Raw genomic sequence first — 18,426 nt, forward strand, 5'->3', positions numbered from 1 at the left:
GAAGTACCACTTAAATTTCCAGTAGCACAATCTGCTTGCAGATCTCAAGCCCTGTAAAAGCAATGAATCACTTTGCAGAACTACAGTAGTGCTTCTGATTTACCTGCCTGGGGAATAGGTTACCATTGGCCCTATCTTTCAAGAAAAAAAAAAAAGTGCATCCATTTTTCAAATCCAGATTCAAACATAGCTGCCCATAATATTTGCACACAACTCTCCTGGGGTCCTCTCTGGAGGATTAAGCCCTCAGCCACACCCCACAGTGCTGCTTACAAAGGGTCTCTTTTACACGATTACACTAAAAGTGAGCATCACGAGTAAGAAAAGTGCAAACCAGGTGACCAGAAGGCTGGAACACAGTTATATGGAAAAGGATGTCCCAGCAGAGATATCAGAGCATATCCCATGTATTGGATGTTCCAGTGGTCCTGGAGTGATCTTGCCAAAGCTAAAAAAGCTATAGTATCTATATGCCTTACGGAGATGGATTAACATTCAGAGAGCTGCTGTAAGATGATATACTTCACGTTCATCCTGTAAATATATGATTCTTGAGCAATATAGCTATACAAACAAACAAACAAAAAAAACCATCACCACCACACACCGACCCACCAAGTTTTCTTCAATTTTCATAGCTGGGACTGTCACAAGCAAATAGGAGTTGGATTTTTACAGTCAGAGATAAAGTCAACCATCTCCGCAAAGTCAATGTTCCATCTTGACAACAGGCCTAGACTTTCTTTCAAAAATGCTAGAATTGACCAAGAGGAAGCTTGGCATTCATCACAATTTCAGCTGCTACAATCCATGAATATGTATCCTGACCTCTGACAGGATCTGCTCTAGCTCACTGCTTATTTGCTTTTTCTTTCTTTTCAAAATGTTATGCAGCATCTGCATTTTAATGTCAGTGCTTTTGCCTGTGCTCAGAAACAAGGGAGCCTCTACTGCAAAACCAGCCCAGACTAGTTTGATAAGCTGAGAATGGTAACAGTACCCAGGGCCCTCTTTTTCTCCTTGGTATGGGCACAGCTTATAAACAAATAATGGCTATCAAGGTACTAGCTAACCCATTTTGCTGTGGATAATGCTCTGCGTCACTGATACTATTTGCAAGGGCAACAAAACACGTATCATGGGCTACTTAAAAGAACCTATCACCTCCTTTTCCTACCCCTGTGAAATACTACACTGACGCCAAAGGCAGAGGGACCAGAGGTGTTCTCACTCACACAGTTCAAGTCCCCTTTTGAGAGCCAGTGTTATTTTGTGAAGGAAGTCTCAGGTCTCTGCACATTCCTCTAACATGAATAATGAATGTATGCTTAATTGCACAATTATCAAGGGCTTTCTGAAATATCCAGAAGTGCTGGATTCTGTGAACAGCTAGATTCTAGATTTCCTGGAATTTTTAATTTCTCTGTATAAAGAAAATAGAAAGCAAAAGGTAGCCCCTAACTACTCTCTAGCTATTCTCAAACTTTTTACTAAGAGGATTTTGTTTCTCTTATGCTTATTTTACACTTGGGGCACCTTAAGTATAGAAGAAAGAATGCCTTGGTCAAAGTCATACCAACAGCCAGATGCTCAGAGGAACAAATCACAGAATGACAGAATGGTTTGGGTTGGAAGGGACCTTAAAGCCCACCCAACCCCTCCCTGTGCCATGGGCAGGGCTGCCTCCCTCAGCTGCCCAGGGTGCCATCCAGCCTGGCCTTGAGCACCTCCAGGGATGGGGCACCACAGCTTCTCTGGGCAGCTGTGCCAGCACCTCACTGCCCCTACATAAAGAATTTCTGCCTAATACCTAACCTAAATTGCCCTTCTTTTAGATTAAAGCCATCCCCACTGTCCTAACACAATCTACATGTGTGAGAAGTCTCTTTTCTGATACTTCCAGCAACAGCTCTGTACAAAGTGTACCCTTGCTTAGAACACACCAGAAACATTGATCAAGCACGGTGTGTAACCTACGGTGCTTTGAGTTAAGAAAGCATCCACATGTTCAGCCTACCCAAGTTCAATCCACTCCTCCATAACTGCTTTCCTGTGCATCCCATTCTAGGGCACCTGCAGGGGGTTGGTCTAAATGATCTCCCTGCAACCCCTATGATTCTGTGATTTTGTTTGGTTACAAGTGGTATTCAATCATTAATAACATTAAAAGACCCCTCTGGAAAATAAATGCATGTGGTGTAAAGAGACTGTCCCTTTAGTACACCTGCATGCTAAAAGACTTAGAAGTAACTGATGTGACAGGGAGCAAAGCACGTACATATCCCCACATATTCTCCTGTGAGAATGGGTCAACAAAGGGGAAGTACATTCAGTGTACAGCTATTTCAGCCTACCTTCCTACTCCACCTTTTTTTAGCACAAAGCAGTATTATCACTGAAATGTTAAATGACTCCTACCCACACACAGATACAAGTTCATGATTTCTTAATGTTTTTAGCATTCTTAATACCATAACATTCACTACATTGTTCAATGTATATGCAAGAAGTTTAAATTTGAAAAATAATTTGGCAGTATACATCAACAACATATCTCGGAAATTATTTCTGCAGAGATTCACAGTCTAGAAGACCATGTTCTATTTACCAGAATAAATAAGTCCCCTTTAGTAAATAAACTTCGAACTCAGATCCTCTGTGAGTTCAAAAAACAAATAGACAGATGCTTTTGTGATTTATTGTCAAACACCAACCTGTCACCCATTCCCTCACTGTATGTTTAATTACCAGGGCTGCGCTGGGTTAGCAGCGGGTTAACCAGTCCATCAGTGTCAGTTAGGTTGTTAGCAGCCCTAATGCATCTGCTTGGCCAGACAGGCCACAGCAACTCCAGCAACCTCGTCTATATTTAAAGTGGTTTCAAATTCACAAGCAAATGAAACAGATCTTTTACAAAACACTACCCTTTTCCGAATGCCTTGGAATAAAGAGTTCTGGAAAACACACTGATGATGTACACAATGATCACACGCAGGCCTTTGCAATGAAACAAAACAACACAAAACAGCCCCAGCACTTCACTGGCCATGAGGAGATGCATGATGCTCACCCCATACATTAGCACGTTTGGAAACTCTACTTTGCTGAAAAACCAATTATATATAAATTTATTAGTCAAAAGTTTTTATCTTTCTGGAAACTGATTGATGGAGATATCTGAAAAAAAAATCATACTTTTTTGATCAAATGTTGCAATTTTACCTTTTAAAATACACTGTCTGAACCTTTCCATTCCATTTCCCCCTGATATTTGCCATTTTGTTAGCCTCAAACTGCTTCAGTCTCTTCCTTCATAATTTACTTGAGGAAAGAAGTAGCTGTGACAGGTTTTGTTATTTAGAAAGCTACTGTTTAGAGAATTCCCTGAAAAGAGTTAGTTATTTTTTTTTTTAACATAACTTGTAGTTATATCATTATTATTTTTAATCATTATTACTATTATGACTTTTTTTTTTTTTTTTTTTTTTACAGTTTCCATGCTTACTAGTAGCTCTATGATTTCTGTCATAAGCATTCCATTACTACTACTGGTTCAATATCTAATGCGTGCATAATAACATGAGGTAAATCAGCAGCATTAATACAGTTTTTGTTTTGTTAAAAGGCGGATGAATCAATACGTGTTAGGCCATCCAGTCTCTTTCAGTCCCTCTAGGACAGATGGTTCATTTCCTGTGTTGCATGTCTGCTTTTGTACATGCCTCTGTCTCAAAGTGATGGAGTTCGATCAGATAAAAGGCCCTTTCCAGCACTAAAGAGACTGGAGCTAGTTTCGAGTGAGGCAGTCTGTGCTAAAAGCAATGAACTTTTTTTGAGGGCGATTGGACTAAATGAACTCCAGAGGTCCCTTCCAACCCCTACAGTTCTGTCATTCTGTAACTGCCATGTCAGAAGACGTTAGCTGACACCCTGCAGATCCTTCTGGAGGGCTGGTTAGTTCAGGTTCACCATAAATAAGCAAGGCACTTTGAAGCGGCACAATGTGGTTCACTGCAGAGCACTGTCTGGAAGCTGACTGCAAGGCTCTCGGTAGCACCACCATCACCCACCCACAGTGATCTGAGGCATCTCAGGCCACATTTCACTCTGATCATTTGGTCTTGGCTACTTTTAAAGTATCATCTAGGAGTTGGAATTGATGATACTTATGGGTCCCTTCCAACTCAGGCTTATCTGACATGACCCAACAGTTTTTCTGGACAGCAAAGTATGGTATGGAAAACAGTTGCTAGTTGAAAGGGTTTTTTACCAGAAAGTGGAGTCAGATGTCAGAATGGCTGGTAATAAATCTATTGAGTTTCAAGAAAAAAAGCAGCAAGTTTCAAATTGATTTGCCAAACAGGACAGGGAACACCACAAGATGGCACAGTGGAGTGCTTCGTTTGAATTTACCTTTCAGGATAAGTTTAGCAGAACCTTTTAATACAGACGCTTACTTTGCAATTGGAGAGCTGTTCCAATATTCAGAAACATTTCTACTTCAGAGGCAACAAAAAAATATATCCTTATTTCAAAGCTGACAAAAAAAAAAAGTCATGAATACAGATATTGGCAAAGTTAGAAAAAGAAGCTTGGAGTAAATGGCTGCTAATTCAAGAGTAAGAGAATAAACAACGTAGCTTGGAGGTTTGTCAGCAAATTAAAATCTCCCACCTACAAATTTTGTTCATTACCTCCTCCAACAGCTGTAACTCCACTACTATCACCTTTGGGCAGCATCCTAGCTCTGAGAACCATTTGTAGAGGGTTCATTAATCACACTGTGCTTTTTTAACACCTGGAGTATGAATGAATATAGGCACTTGCTATACAACCTTGTCTGCAATGTGTAACTGCTGCAGCAGGTGCTCATCTTTAGAAAAAGATCAGCTGTGGCACTCTGAGGGCAGCCCCTGCACTGAAGCAGCTTGGGATGTGATCACTTGTGAGGCAGACTGGACTCTCTCGACTTGAAGAGCTCAAGAATTTTTTATCTTATCCTCTCATTTTCACTAACTGCAGAGCTGCTTGCACCCATCATGGCACAGACAGCGTTCTGAGGGATGCCCAACAGAGCACTCAAGCCATGGCAGTCCTCTTCAGGCTACAAAACTTTCTCACTTTTCTTCTCATCACAACAAGACTCCCACCAAACACCAAAAAAGAACAGTGCTACAGAGCACAAACCACCTGAAGACCTAATAACTACATCATTTAAGCCCACTCTGACTCAGGAAAATAGGAAACAGAAAGCAGTGGCATTTCACAGCTGGCATGGAGAAAGGGGAATAACATACATTACTTTTTAAGTTATCAATGAGCATAAAATCCAATAGGGATTTTCCTCCTCTGCATCAAAGTTATGTATAAATAGCTCACTAGCACATGTGTGACTGCATCTTTATCTACAACATTTCCCACTTTAGCTCACCTCTGTACACAGACACGATACACATTAAATGTCAGATTCATGTTACAAAGCACAGTACCAGAATCATTGTAGCAAACTGTATGTCAAAAACATTTGGTTGACTTGTAATTCAAAAAACCCCAAACTCCAGCATCCTTTGTGTAACAATTTTTTGTTCTTGCACTAGCACTACGTCTCTCCATTAAAAAAGAGCGTGTGAGGCACTCTCTTTAGAAAAACCCTAACAATACCTATTCCTGGCATTAATAGTAAGTTTCCTTTTGGTTGCAGGATACAAGGGATTGAAGAATGCAAAGATGTATACACCTTCCCTCTTTCCATCCTGAGGGTTAATGGACAGCAGATAAAACTGGAAGCAGTTTGGTGGGCTACATATGACACTGTTTCTATGCAGAATCAGCTGGAAATAGATTTTGCTGCTTTAGTGCTTTTATTCTTATCTTCAACTTCGTCATTTAGAAATGCTAGATTAAATATTTTGCAAACAGCATGTTCTTTGGGGAGAGCGTTGATCACTTCGTAAGCAAGCTAGACACAACCTCCAAGCAAAATTTTAAACATCAGAAAACAAAAGAAAAAAAAAACTTCAGGGACAGGAAAAAAATATGATCCACAATGCAAGTATTTTATAAGAAACTCTTCCACAATCAATGGTACTTGCTTTTACTTATCAACAATTAAATGAAGATTCATTTAGTGAAGTGCACTTAGCTCCACTTAATATTAAAATGTATTTTAGATTGTAAACTAAGATCCATTTAGATTGTAAACTACATTTCCCCCAAATAAAACAAACAAGCACGGTAAAACAATTTTCCACAATACTCACTGCCCCAAACCACAGTCTCAATAACCTCAGTCTTGGACAACACAAAAAATTAACAGCCAGTGAAAGATGCCTGTTCAATAAATCTGCAGGAACATATCTTCGCCCACTCCATGCCCTAGGCAAACTGTCATACCAAACAAACCAATGGGTGGAGAGTTATGAAAACCTCCAAGCCAAGACAGCTCTTTCCTAAAGTAGCCATTGTTATAAGTGAAAGACAACATCCTCTTCCCAAGTAGCTCCAGAGGGGATTGCTGAAGATCGGCACTTCATTATCACCTCAGCAGCCTCAATGCAAGCATCAAGTATACCAGTTTCCTTTTCCTCCTTTTACTTCTCCACAGAACCCTTTTTCTATCTCTATCGTCTGTAAAATAAAAAGTACACACTGGCACTGATGTTTCATTGACATCCACTCCATTCTTAATTATCTGAGATGTGCTGCAAATCTATCTTTTTATATATTGGTACCATAAAACTGTCAGACTTTCAAGGGAGGAATGGTGCTTAGTGCTAGAACCAGCCGTGTGGTTGTTGAAAAGCTTTTAAAAGCCACTACCATACTTCTAATCCCTAAACCTGGATTTTTGTTAAACTGTTTTACATTTTATAAGAAATCTTTTTTAAAGCTATTTTATTCCTATAGTGTCACATTTCCTGTCTGCTGAAAAAATTGTTTATTTTAGAACTTAAACATACCTTCCAGAAATGGGAAGAAGAGAAGGAACTACTCCCTTTTGTTCCACAGGGAAGGCAAAACTAGCAGGGTTCTCTCTAGGTGCCTATTGCCATCCTCTCATGCAACTTCTTTCCCACAGCTCTTGCAGCTTATTTTTTATCTACTGGGAACCGAAGATTGTTGAGACATTGTCTGCTTGCTTAACCAGTGCTGACCACTCAACCCAGCAGCTAAGCTGGTCAGTAACTAGCTTTTCCTGGGAAAAAAAATAACACAAAAGCTCCCTTGTCTGACACTTCACCCTCGCAGCCACAGCAGCCATAAAAACAAGGTGTGAGCAATGGTCCCACTGCCTTCATAGGGCCAATCCCATCACACAGGCATGTTGTCAGACAGGAGAATTTCTTAAGAAATTCTGCAACAGATGGATGAATTGTCCTGTTTACACTGCTTCCACCTGCTTCTGCTCTGCATATAGTTCTTGAGAAATCCACAAGCAGGGAACCTGGAGGCTGGGCCAGCTTTGCCAGTTCTGACAGTGACACAGCTGAGTGCACCTGCCTCTCAGCTAGCTGGAAAGGTCAGGAATTACCACATTCCAGAAAAGCAACTTTGCCTTCGGCGTTCTGTAAAAAGTACTTGCAGTTTCACCCTAGAACTAACACACTATTCTGTGTGCCTAAGAAGCACTGGTTGCACAGGCTGGGCAGAAACCACCAAGTAACTGTTGTTAGCTTGTTGTTATTACATGCACTCTTTTATAAAGTCACATGATGTCAATTATCTAAAGCTGATTATTATTAAAAAGGAACATGTTCCTAATATTAAAGGCATTTTAATGCTTTCCAGATTTGTGATGATTCTTTCTGAAATGTCACTCTAATATTACCAGTGTTTTATTCATAGAGATCCTCATAGAGTATATCAACCTGATAAAATGCACATAGCAAAAAAGCATCTCTATTTATCCAGTAAGAACATAAATTTCCAAAAGCTAAATAGGGATCAAACTTCCAAAGCCAGCAGAAATCACTCTAAAAATTAAAAACTGCTATACATCAAATACAAAACAACAAGTTTTGCTCTTTGACCTTAGAAGTATACCATGTTGCACTTGCTACCCTAAAAAAAAATCAGGGAGGAATCAGAGGGCACTAATAGTTTGCAAACTACCTTTTCATTTGAAAAAATTAGAAAAAAAGTTCAGCTTGCTTCCAAAAAAAAAGCCTGCATGAGGTTCTGATGCAAAAGTCCTCCAATTCAAACTGTCTCTCAGAACACTCCTGTGGGCCGATCTTGGTTTTGTAAGCAATGAGCCACATTCTCTATGGCTCACAATCATTGTTCCTTTCATAACTGCCACACAAGAGTCTCAAACACAAAGAGAGCTATTAATTTTAAAAGACAGTTCAGTACTGCAACCTTAAGCCACAGACTCAACTTGTCAATACAAGTGACTAAAGTGTAAGGAGAATTAAATCCTTCTGGGCTTTATCATTTTATCTAGAATCGTGATTTACACGCTCTTCAATTTGCAGACTCTTAATTTTTGCTATGGAGGTAGTACAGACTGCTGAAACAGCAGATACACCTGATAACAGCTTGTGCCCTTTTCAGACAGCAGTCTCACAAGCAACTTGCTGCCCCCACTCTCCAGCCAGCCAGGCCTTTGGTTCTTCCTCACCAAGCCTTCTCCATCAGGACTGCTGACCTCTCCATAGTATTTGCATACACAACCATTGAGTACCAACAGGAGTAGAGACACAGGAACATGGTGCTCTAGGTGAGCTAACCTCCACCTGTGGCCTTCCAGGCAAGAGTGATCCCTGCACTGCTTGAAGTCATCCTGTTTTTTTGAGATACGAGCTAGGAAACTTATGGTTTCCTGGAAGAAGACAACATAACTGACAACACATCCTGACCCAGTTCATAGCCTGCCTGTTCTAGGCTTGTGTTTTTCCAAGCATCACACTATTGTACTGACACAGCTCCACTAATGATGAAAACAGAGATAATTCAGACAGACAAAACTCTAAGAAGCCAGGATATTTAAAACTTCAAAGGTGGGATCTCTAGGACTGTTTTCACTGCATATTCAATAAGATGGCTAAAAACACTGTCTCTCCTACCACTGGAGATGTGTTGCTCTTAATAAAGTTGGGAAGCATTCAAATCAAATTCAACATTTCACAGACAAAATTTTTCATACTGTATTTTCATGCATTGATTTTTCATCTCTGACATGGGACATTTACACAAATTTACACACTTACAATCTGTGCCTTTATTCTTCAGGTAAGCTGTTCACTGAGCCATTGGTATTAAAGAGAAATAAAAATATCCCCAAAGGCCATCAGCTCACTACAGAGACAAGAGAGAGACCCTTAGAGATAACTTTAACCCCAACACATTAAAACTGCTGCTTTAAAGGCAATAGAAATGGGAAAAAGTATATATTTAAGAGACATTTGAACCATATTAAATAAGCATTGCTGTTATTTCTTTTCTTTTTTTTTTCCTCCTCTTCAAGTTGTGGTTTCTTTGATTCTCAGTGCTGGTGAATGGGGTTTTTTAACTGCAAAACCAAAACCAAATGTTGGTAATATTTCACAGCAATGTGGAAATGCCACAAAAAAAACAAAACAAAACAAAACAAAAAACAACAACAACAAAAAAACCAAACCCACAACTGCCAACATTCAATCTTTAGCGTAGATTCATTTGCTACTAATGTCTGTCCTTGTCACATTTTATCTCCAGGTAGGATGTTTATACTTAGTTTAGATAGTGCAGGATCTCACAAGCAAAGTTTTAGTTTGAATTACAAACAATTCATCTCCATTTTTAAGAGCAAAACCTTTAATTGCAGGTTTAAGTTTACATCAAGAATGGCACTAAGTTGCATGTACCAGCTTGGCTTCCAATGTGACTATTACCCTCAGCCTAACAAAGCTCACAGTAACATTGATCATCTATTGCTGGAGTTACACACCATCTATCAATTACTTAAACTTTGATTCTGTCAATTTTCTCATCTTCTCAGATGAGTCAGAAAGGAAACGACAATGCAATCAAGATGTCTAAATTTCTGATCAATATATGTAAGCCATCACATTTCATATCACTTTTTTTCATCTCTTCTCAAGATATCCTGTTGCCTCTTATTCTAAATGTTTTATTTTTTATTGAGCTTTGATTCTTATCTCAAGACAAATTTTGTACAAATAAAAATAGAACATTAAAAACTCACTGCAAAAGTCTCTGAATTACAGAGGTAAGCTTTCAAACACATTGTGAGTGGTCGATCCACAGTCTTGTTTGCAGGTTCACAGGAAACAGTACCCAGCAAAACACCAGGTACATGAAGGTTTGAATTCGCACGCAAACACTCCTATCACAGGACTATTAACTGCATTACTCAGAGAAGACCATTAGCAATGTCTGTAACCCAAGACCTCCTACTGCAACAGAAACATTGAAAGGAAAACCTCACTACCTCACTCTACCTTCAGTTCCTTATGTCAGGGTCCTCCAATCACTCTGTCTGCATCACCATTTTTCCTCTTAGGTCATAATTTAAAAACAGAAATTAAGAGATCTTCTGTCTCAGGTGGAGATCAGATAGTACACATTTTTTTGGTAGATTTTTAAAGCTGCTCCTACCTTAGAAGCAATTAGCATATATACATGTGATTGAGGTCCAGATTAAAAAACGTTGTTGCCAGGAGCAAGTAGGTGCAACCCTTTGAAGAAAAAATGCCTGATATCAGAATTTTAACTTAACATGCCACTTCTATATCCACTTTTTGCATAACAAAGATTGCAGCACTCCATCAAAGAACACTATCACCAAAACAGTAACTTCTGCTCCTCCCATGCCTCTTGCAGGAGTTGTGGAAATGGAGTGCCTGTGGCTGTCATTAATAAAAAGTCTGAAAAACTTTAAAATATGCAACAGTAACAAAGGGTTCGCTTCAGTTTTCCTGGAGCCCCACACAAACACCTAAAAGCTTTCAAAGCATGTCACTGACCCCTCATGGCACAAGCCGTGAAGCTTCTGAACTGCCAGAAATTAGCTAGGATATGAAAGCACAACATCCTTCCCAGTGTTCACTATTTATGATTTTGCCCTGATGTAACAATCTCACTATAAATATATGCTGAATAAATAAAAGCTATCTAGAAGCACTGGTAATTGATAACATTCCCTTCAAAAGGGTCAAAGCCTAAGATCACAGGATGCCAGGAATGCTGCACAGGAGCAGTGCTGCAATTGTCTGACGGGTCCATATCAAAAGAACAGGTTTAGCAGCCTCAAAAAAATATAAGATCAGATGGTGATGTGATGTAATGCACAACAGCCTCATAGGGACAAAACTCAAATCCTACTGTTCTGGGCATCAATCCCAGAGAGAATTAAGCTCTTGGGACCTAGCAGAAAGAGTAGTCGCTAGACAAGGAATGTTCCTACTGAAGAAGAAATTGCAAGGAGGAATAAAAATTAGACTGAAGCTGACCAACCTTCAGTTCTGGCCCAGTATGATTTGTTCTATGAAGAAACAAGAAAGATCGTACTTACTATTTAAGACCATTTTTTCTGGAAAGCTTGGCTGCTACACAGCCTGCAAATGACAGCTGCTCTGCTCACAGAAAGTAGGGCCAACATCATCAGGATACATTAAGCTTCCTGACTGTAAGCATACAACTCATGAAGGTCATGTCTGACTTCAGCTATTGAGTTGATCTACATCCTGAATAGATTCAAAATTTCACCAGGATTTTTTCTTCCCCATAGGTCAAAGTAGATAACACGACTAGAGAAATCCAAACGTGTACATTTTGCAGGGACTGAAAAAGAGGGTTTGTGAAAGGGTTAATCTGTTCCAAGTCAGGCTGTCCCCATTTAAAAGCAGTGAACACATGACATGTCCCAGGGACTAAGCCCACTCCCAAAGGCAAGTTTACCCTGGGCTAAATTCGTCACCTTTCATATGCCTGCATTTCAATCCTAGTGCACTCAGTTTTTATGTTTTCAAATGCACAGCCTGCCCTTTTGTCTACAGCTGCTTCAGTGCTATTTGCACCAGGTTTATGCCTGGAGGTCCCTCTGTTCCTATGCCCATAGCTTGAGAAGCTTATAATTGGCAGATCTGGGACACTAAATAATTCTCACAGAAAAGGCAGGAAGCTTCTGAAATCAACAAACAAGAAAAAAAAAAAATAGCATCTTTATGGGGAAAAAATGAACAAAAACCAGTGACAACATAAAAATTGATGAAAATATTTATTTTCAGCCCACTCTGTTGATGTTATAAACACACTTCTTTTCAGTAGCAGACATAGATAGTTGTAGAACCACAGCTAAATTCATACCTCACATGACTACACAATTGCTTGCAGCACAAGAAGCACTAAATCTGCCTTAGCATCTATATTCTAGGTCACACTTGCATGAAAGCAGGAAAGATAGTGAAGGAGATCAGCCACAAGGGAAATATCTCAGTACACAAATGTGGTCTTACCATGTCATTTCATAATACAGCTCATCCACAGTAGCTACAGGGCCAAAAGGGCAAACCCTGCCATACTGCTCCAATACTGGCAATTCTACCACCATCCAGCCACTTGCTCAAATTCACACACCCAAGCGTGAGCTACTAAGCACCTGCACGCTACATCAATTTTCTCAGAGGGGCAGATAATAATCTGCAATTAATCCAGATTAAATGTGACGTAACAATTCAGTTTAAATACTGAAGCAGTTCACAAACAGGTATGCATGCCCAAATCCACACAACTCACCCTGCCAGGGAAGCAACAGCACTACTGAAGGGCAGATGACAAACAAAAGTTGAAATGTCCAAAAATTAGCACATTTAGACCAACCAGATACTTACCATTTTGTACTGGAGGGAGAATCTTCTATAACAGGCTGGACAAATTCCATGATTTTAAATGCCACCTTTTTGCTTTTTTTTGCACATCCTCAAGAGAACAAACCTCCAAAGAGGTAAGAGAATGCCAGCCTGGTTGTCAGTTTGTGGGTTTTTTTGTTTTGTTTCAAAGGAACAAGTAAGATGTAAGGTGGGTATTGTTATTGTAAAGGACAGCAGAAGAGGGAGAGCAATGCAATTAAACCAAGCAATATGTCACAGCCGGATGACTTTGAGCCATTCAGTGATTTAGGTACATAGACCAAGCCCTGGCAGTCCTCCACTTTGGTAACTACCACCTAACAGTTTACCCCTAAGGAGTACAACAGACATGGATGCCCCATCTGGAGATGCCTCTGCTGCTAAGCCTTGCAAAGCTCTTCCATGTCCAAAGGACAGCAGCTGCAGAACCATGGAGGTCCCTGAAGGAGTAGCAGACACTGGAAGCTAGTAAAACAGGCCACAAGGGCACCAAGGAGCATAGCAACAAGCCTATACTGGCAGGTTCACGTACTTGTTTAACCACTACACTAGAACAATCAGTACCATTTGGGCTGACTAATCTTAGAAAATACATGTGTATATTTTTATGCACACATATATCTTTTCCTTTCCCAGAATGAAAAAGCAAATGAATTTACACTCCATACTTCAGAAGCACCAGGCTGAAATCCAGCTCTTCTGACACCATTACCATGTGGCATTCATTAAGAGCTACCAGCCTCTTGCTCTCCTTTATCAGGTATCTGAGTATTCATAGGCTGAGCTCTGAATTTCATTTAAAGAATTAACTTGAGTGCAGACAGGAGTACTTGTCCTGTCAGTCCTTGCCCATTCTTCAGAGAACGGAAGTGGCTCAGACATGTTGCATAACTGCTCATCAGCACAATCAAAGAGCTTGGGCAGTAATTGGAAGATAAATACCACTTCTTCAAATAGGTGCAAAAATATATCTTGAAAAGCCCATTAACAGCACAGCATTCAACTCCTCTCTGTGTCAGATCTTCTGCATCGTTCAGAATAATTTAGTGCAGGATCCAAAGAAAACGTCCTCCCATGTGTATTGATGCTAATTCACAGAATTAGGAAGCAAACTCAAGAAAACTGAAGAAAACTGACTTGACTGTAAAATAAGCTTCACTTTCAACTAATTAACCTGGTAGCATGCCTAGTTCCTACACCCTAACATATATAAAGCGTGTCATCTTTGTCAAGTTGGTTGTAATTCTGGCACTCCTGACAGTTAGCAATGCATAAGTGGTTTCTGAAGTGCCCTTTCAGCTACCATTTTGCTATCGCTTCAGCCAGGTTAAGTACATACACATTTAAGACACTTTTCTAAAAGGTCTACGCTGTTAAAAGAAAAAAAAATACACATATGAAGACATAATAGAAAAGACTTGCGCTTGACTATGCTCACATAGTTTGTTCTGTTTCCAAATTAAAAAGCAAAGATCACCTAATATGGTACTCTCCACAGCATCACGGAAGAAGACATTATGTCTACTGAGACTAGAAGGAAGTAACTTCTATGCAAAGAGAAGTATAGATTACATATTCAGCTGGTGAAATCAAAAGGAAAAAGCATGAAGCCATACAACCTGGAAATCCTCTTGCTTCTGAAGTAATAAACACTTAGATAGAAGGAAAAACTAAATCAAGATATTGTTCAGATTTTTTTTTTCTTGTTGAGATACATGCATACAAATAAACAGCGGAAGGCAAAAATAAGCCAAAGTGTACAAAGAAATTTTTCTGCAGGAGTTCTATAGTACTAAATGAGCTGAAAACACCATCAAGAATGCTTGGGATATTCTTCACAACAACACAGGCAGCTGTCTATTTGTAATGAATACTTAGCAACTCCTGTCAGATTGCTAAAATAGAATCATAGCAAATAAAAGATAACATGCTTGACTGCATAAAACCTTACACACTGTGTAACAGAGTACCCTTAGTTTTGTCACAGCAGTTTGCACTGCTGCAGCAATACTGCCTTCCAAGGAGAGCATCATGACAAAAAAAAAAACCAACAACAATACAAAGCCACACCTTACACTCCTCTTTAGGAAGTTCTTGTAAAAAGCTGTTATCTAAAACTAGACATTTTAACACAGGACTTTCTCCAGGGCTCTTTTTGATATATTTGCAGAGCTCCAGGGAGGATTTAACCCTTAGGAAGACCAGGGGTCTGACAGGAGTCTGGGCCTTGCCAGCACTGCCCTGGGAGCTGCCCACCCCCTGCAAGCTTCCTCATCTGCCCCGGGTAGAACCCACATCCCCAGCCATCCCTCTTGGCCCATAAGCAAGCTTTGCCATTCCCTATTTGATCCTGTCAGCAGAAAGTAAGCACAAGAGAAACATGGCTTTGAAACAACAAATGCACAGTGAAAACCCAGCTTATCTAAATGGCCATCAAACTAAATGGTCATCAACCTAAATGGCCACCAACACCCGTTGTCAGAAACCTAGGCAGAATCCCACCTACTTCTCTTCCAGGCTTTCCCCATCAGCTACTCAGGCTCTGTCACAATGGATCTTTTTTACTGTCCATAAAGTTTTGGCTCACCAAACCTCACCACTGCCAGACAAAACAGGTATTGTAACCTGCCTAGGACCAAGAGCAGAATTTTTACAGCTAAAAACTCAGGAATGGTTTATTAACCACCCTCAAGGCTCTTCCAAGAAGTATCTTCTTTCAGGCTCTTGTTTGCTATTGCAGCCTGCTGTCATTATAGCACATCCACACAGCTACACGAGAAGAGTTAAATAAGCACCGCAAGGCACGGCCAGTCAACCACACCACAGATGAATGAGGAGTTTGCTTAATTAATTACAGAGCAGCTGTACATTAATACTTGCATTTAGGGGGGTAAAAACAAAAAAAACAACCAAAAACAACCAAAAACCCACCTCCAGAGATGGTTACCTCACCAAATAAGAGCCTTGTATAAATACAACAGAAGTACACCATAGCTCTACATCCAATATTGCCCCAAACAAACCAGAGGTAGGTAATAAGGATGGTAATGTACCCAATAAAAAGCAAAGATGTAAAATTCTGCAAGGCTTTCATCACTGGAGGTCGAGTTAACAAGACAAGCCATATCCCAAGGCAGTAGCCTCTATCAAATACAACAGGGCTGCATCTCCAGCTTATTTAACAACCTAGACGTTTTCCTAATAGATACAGAAATAACTATACTAATTGTATTATCTAAGATGTTAACTGTACAACAAACAGGACAGATTGTTATATTGTTTTTCAACACTGTAAAGGAGCTAGAAATTCAGTAATGAACATCCACATGGGTAAATGAAATAGTTAAGGAAGAACTTCGGGAATTAATCCCGTTCTGCTCCCTCAGCAGCTGTCAGACTGCAATGATGAGCTATTTATCTTCCATCAACAACACTGTCAGCAGACAAGCAGAGTCACTGGGGAAGTCAGCTGCAGTCCACACCCCTCACGATATCAAATTCATGCCTTTGAGGAAGGAGACATGAGGAAATGCAGTCATTTGCCCAGACACCACAGGGCTAGTGAAATACTTGCACCCCAGAGGCTGGGCAAATTCTCTCCATTTGCTTATTTGATGCTTGTTGTTTTGAGCAGAGAAGAACTACTCTCCACAAGGGAAAAGATAAAAATACTCCAACTATCTGCTACACTTTCCCATCACTGACTCTGAACTGACCGCGAGAGCCCCTACACCTTTGAATCTGGATGCTCCCAGAAGAGTACATAAAGAGCACCTTGAACATCCAAAACACCATGCTGGCTTCTGATGCTCATGGTAGCACAGAGAAGTATGACAGTCATGCACGTCCAGCCAGAACACCTAACTCAGACCTAGAACTAACTCCAAGCAAGGCGTGAAGAAACAACTTCAAATGCACACATGGGCAAGGCAGTTCTAGTAAACGGATGCTGCTGATAAATGCCCACAGGCAGCAGGTTCTCAACTGCAAGGGCAAGAGGGTACACAGCTTCCCTTCTACATCCACAGCAACTTCACCCATGAGATCTGGTGACAAAATGCTGCTACCAGCCTGGCTGAGGAGTCAGGTGGTCTGCATGCTGTTTATTTTTTAACCTGGCACTCAAAGTGATCCCCAAGCTCCTCTCCCAATCTCTTCCAGGCCCAAGCAAGAGACAAGAGTGTGTGGCCTTTTGTTTCTCCTGTATCCTGTGTTTGTTTCCTGCAAATCTGGTAGGTGAGCAACTGGAGTACATGCTGAGTCAGGCCAGGCCTTATCAGTTCATTTAACAATCCCATCCCTCATCTCTGATTAAATCACAACAGTCAACAGCCTTATCTGGCTGTAACCCGGATCAAACGTAGCAACTCACCATTCTGTGTCACCAATGACTCCAGAGGACGTCAAAGGCATCAGCAGAATATACCTTATAAACCGTGTGGTCATTTTCTTACTAGTAAACCCATAACAGCTCCAAAAGCAAACAAGAGTCCATCCCCACAAACAACTAATAGCGCATGAACTCCAGATGCTTTCCACAGAACCACTCCATCCAACTTACATGTAGAAGCACTACTGGCACACTTTTCAGCCATGAGCCACTGCTCAAGATACAAAAGAAATTGCTTTGTACCCTTAGGAACAACAAAATAGTTCTGGTTGGTGGCCATGAGTCATGGGTATTTGAAGTACTGTCTGAAACCAGGAACCTGCTGTAACGGAAAACTTCAGGAATGGGCTTGTTTCAAAGTTGTTTGCCTAGGGTCACATACATATTAAAATACCAATTTTCATCAGCGATGATTAAATTTACTCAGCAAGAACTTCTGTGAATTAAAAGAGTTCTCAGCAGAAAGTTCAGCTCTTTGCCGTTTAACATTACAGAATGCAAATTTACTTCAAAAACTTGAAGACATCCAGAAAAGATTATTCCCTAACAATTCAGCAATTAAATCTCTTTCCTAAAAAGAGATGACCAGTACCCCAGTAGTACACCAGCTCTTCCAGTGTGTGTGTGTCAGTGCCCCTATATTCAATACATAATTCGATTCTTTCATGTGCTCACTTTTGCTGAACTGCCACAATCTCTCCCTCAGTTCAGCAGGTATATGGCCATATACAAACAGCAGTGGAGATCTGCAATAGAAAACAGGATTAGCAGTGCCTCTAAAAAAAGAAAAAAAAAAAAGGAATAATTTACTTCTAGACACACCTTTTCTTTCATTTACACACTGTAACCAATATTAGAATTACTGCTACTCATTATTATTGTCTGACAAGAAAAAAAAGGGGATGCTTTCTTTAATAAAGATGTTACTTTGAAAATTCATTAATGATTGTGGGCGTTTCCACTGAAAGTAATTCCCAGCCAAGACCTGTAGTAATTTCTCCCTCCTCAAATTTAATTTGTCATAAAGGTGGAAAAATAACAAGCAGGCATTGACTAGTAAGAATTCCAGTGAGATTTTACCCCGCCATTTTTGCATCTAAACACAGCTCTGACAGGGCTCTTCCTCATGCTGGGAAATGCCTTTTAACAGCAGAAATATCCCACCAGTGTGGTGTAGGACTT

The 18,426-nt window shown here is 40.2% G+C and overlaps 1 protein-coding gene across 3 annotated transcripts in view; it reads right to left on the bottom strand.

The window, feature by feature from the left end:
- Positions 1–18,426, bottom strand: part of CARMIL1 (capping protein regulator and myosin 1 linker 1) — a 173,359-nt gene that overhangs the window by 103,895 nt on the left and 51,038 nt on the right. The window lies entirely within an intron of this gene.

The sequence above is a fragment of the Phasianus colchicus genome, chromosome 3 (assembly GCF_987193195.1).
Source record: "Phasianus colchicus chromosome 3, bPhaCol1.hap1.1, whole genome shotgun sequence".
In the NCBI taxonomy this organism is placed as follows: Eukaryota; Metazoa; Chordata; class Aves; order Galliformes; family Phasianidae; genus Phasianus; species Phasianus colchicus.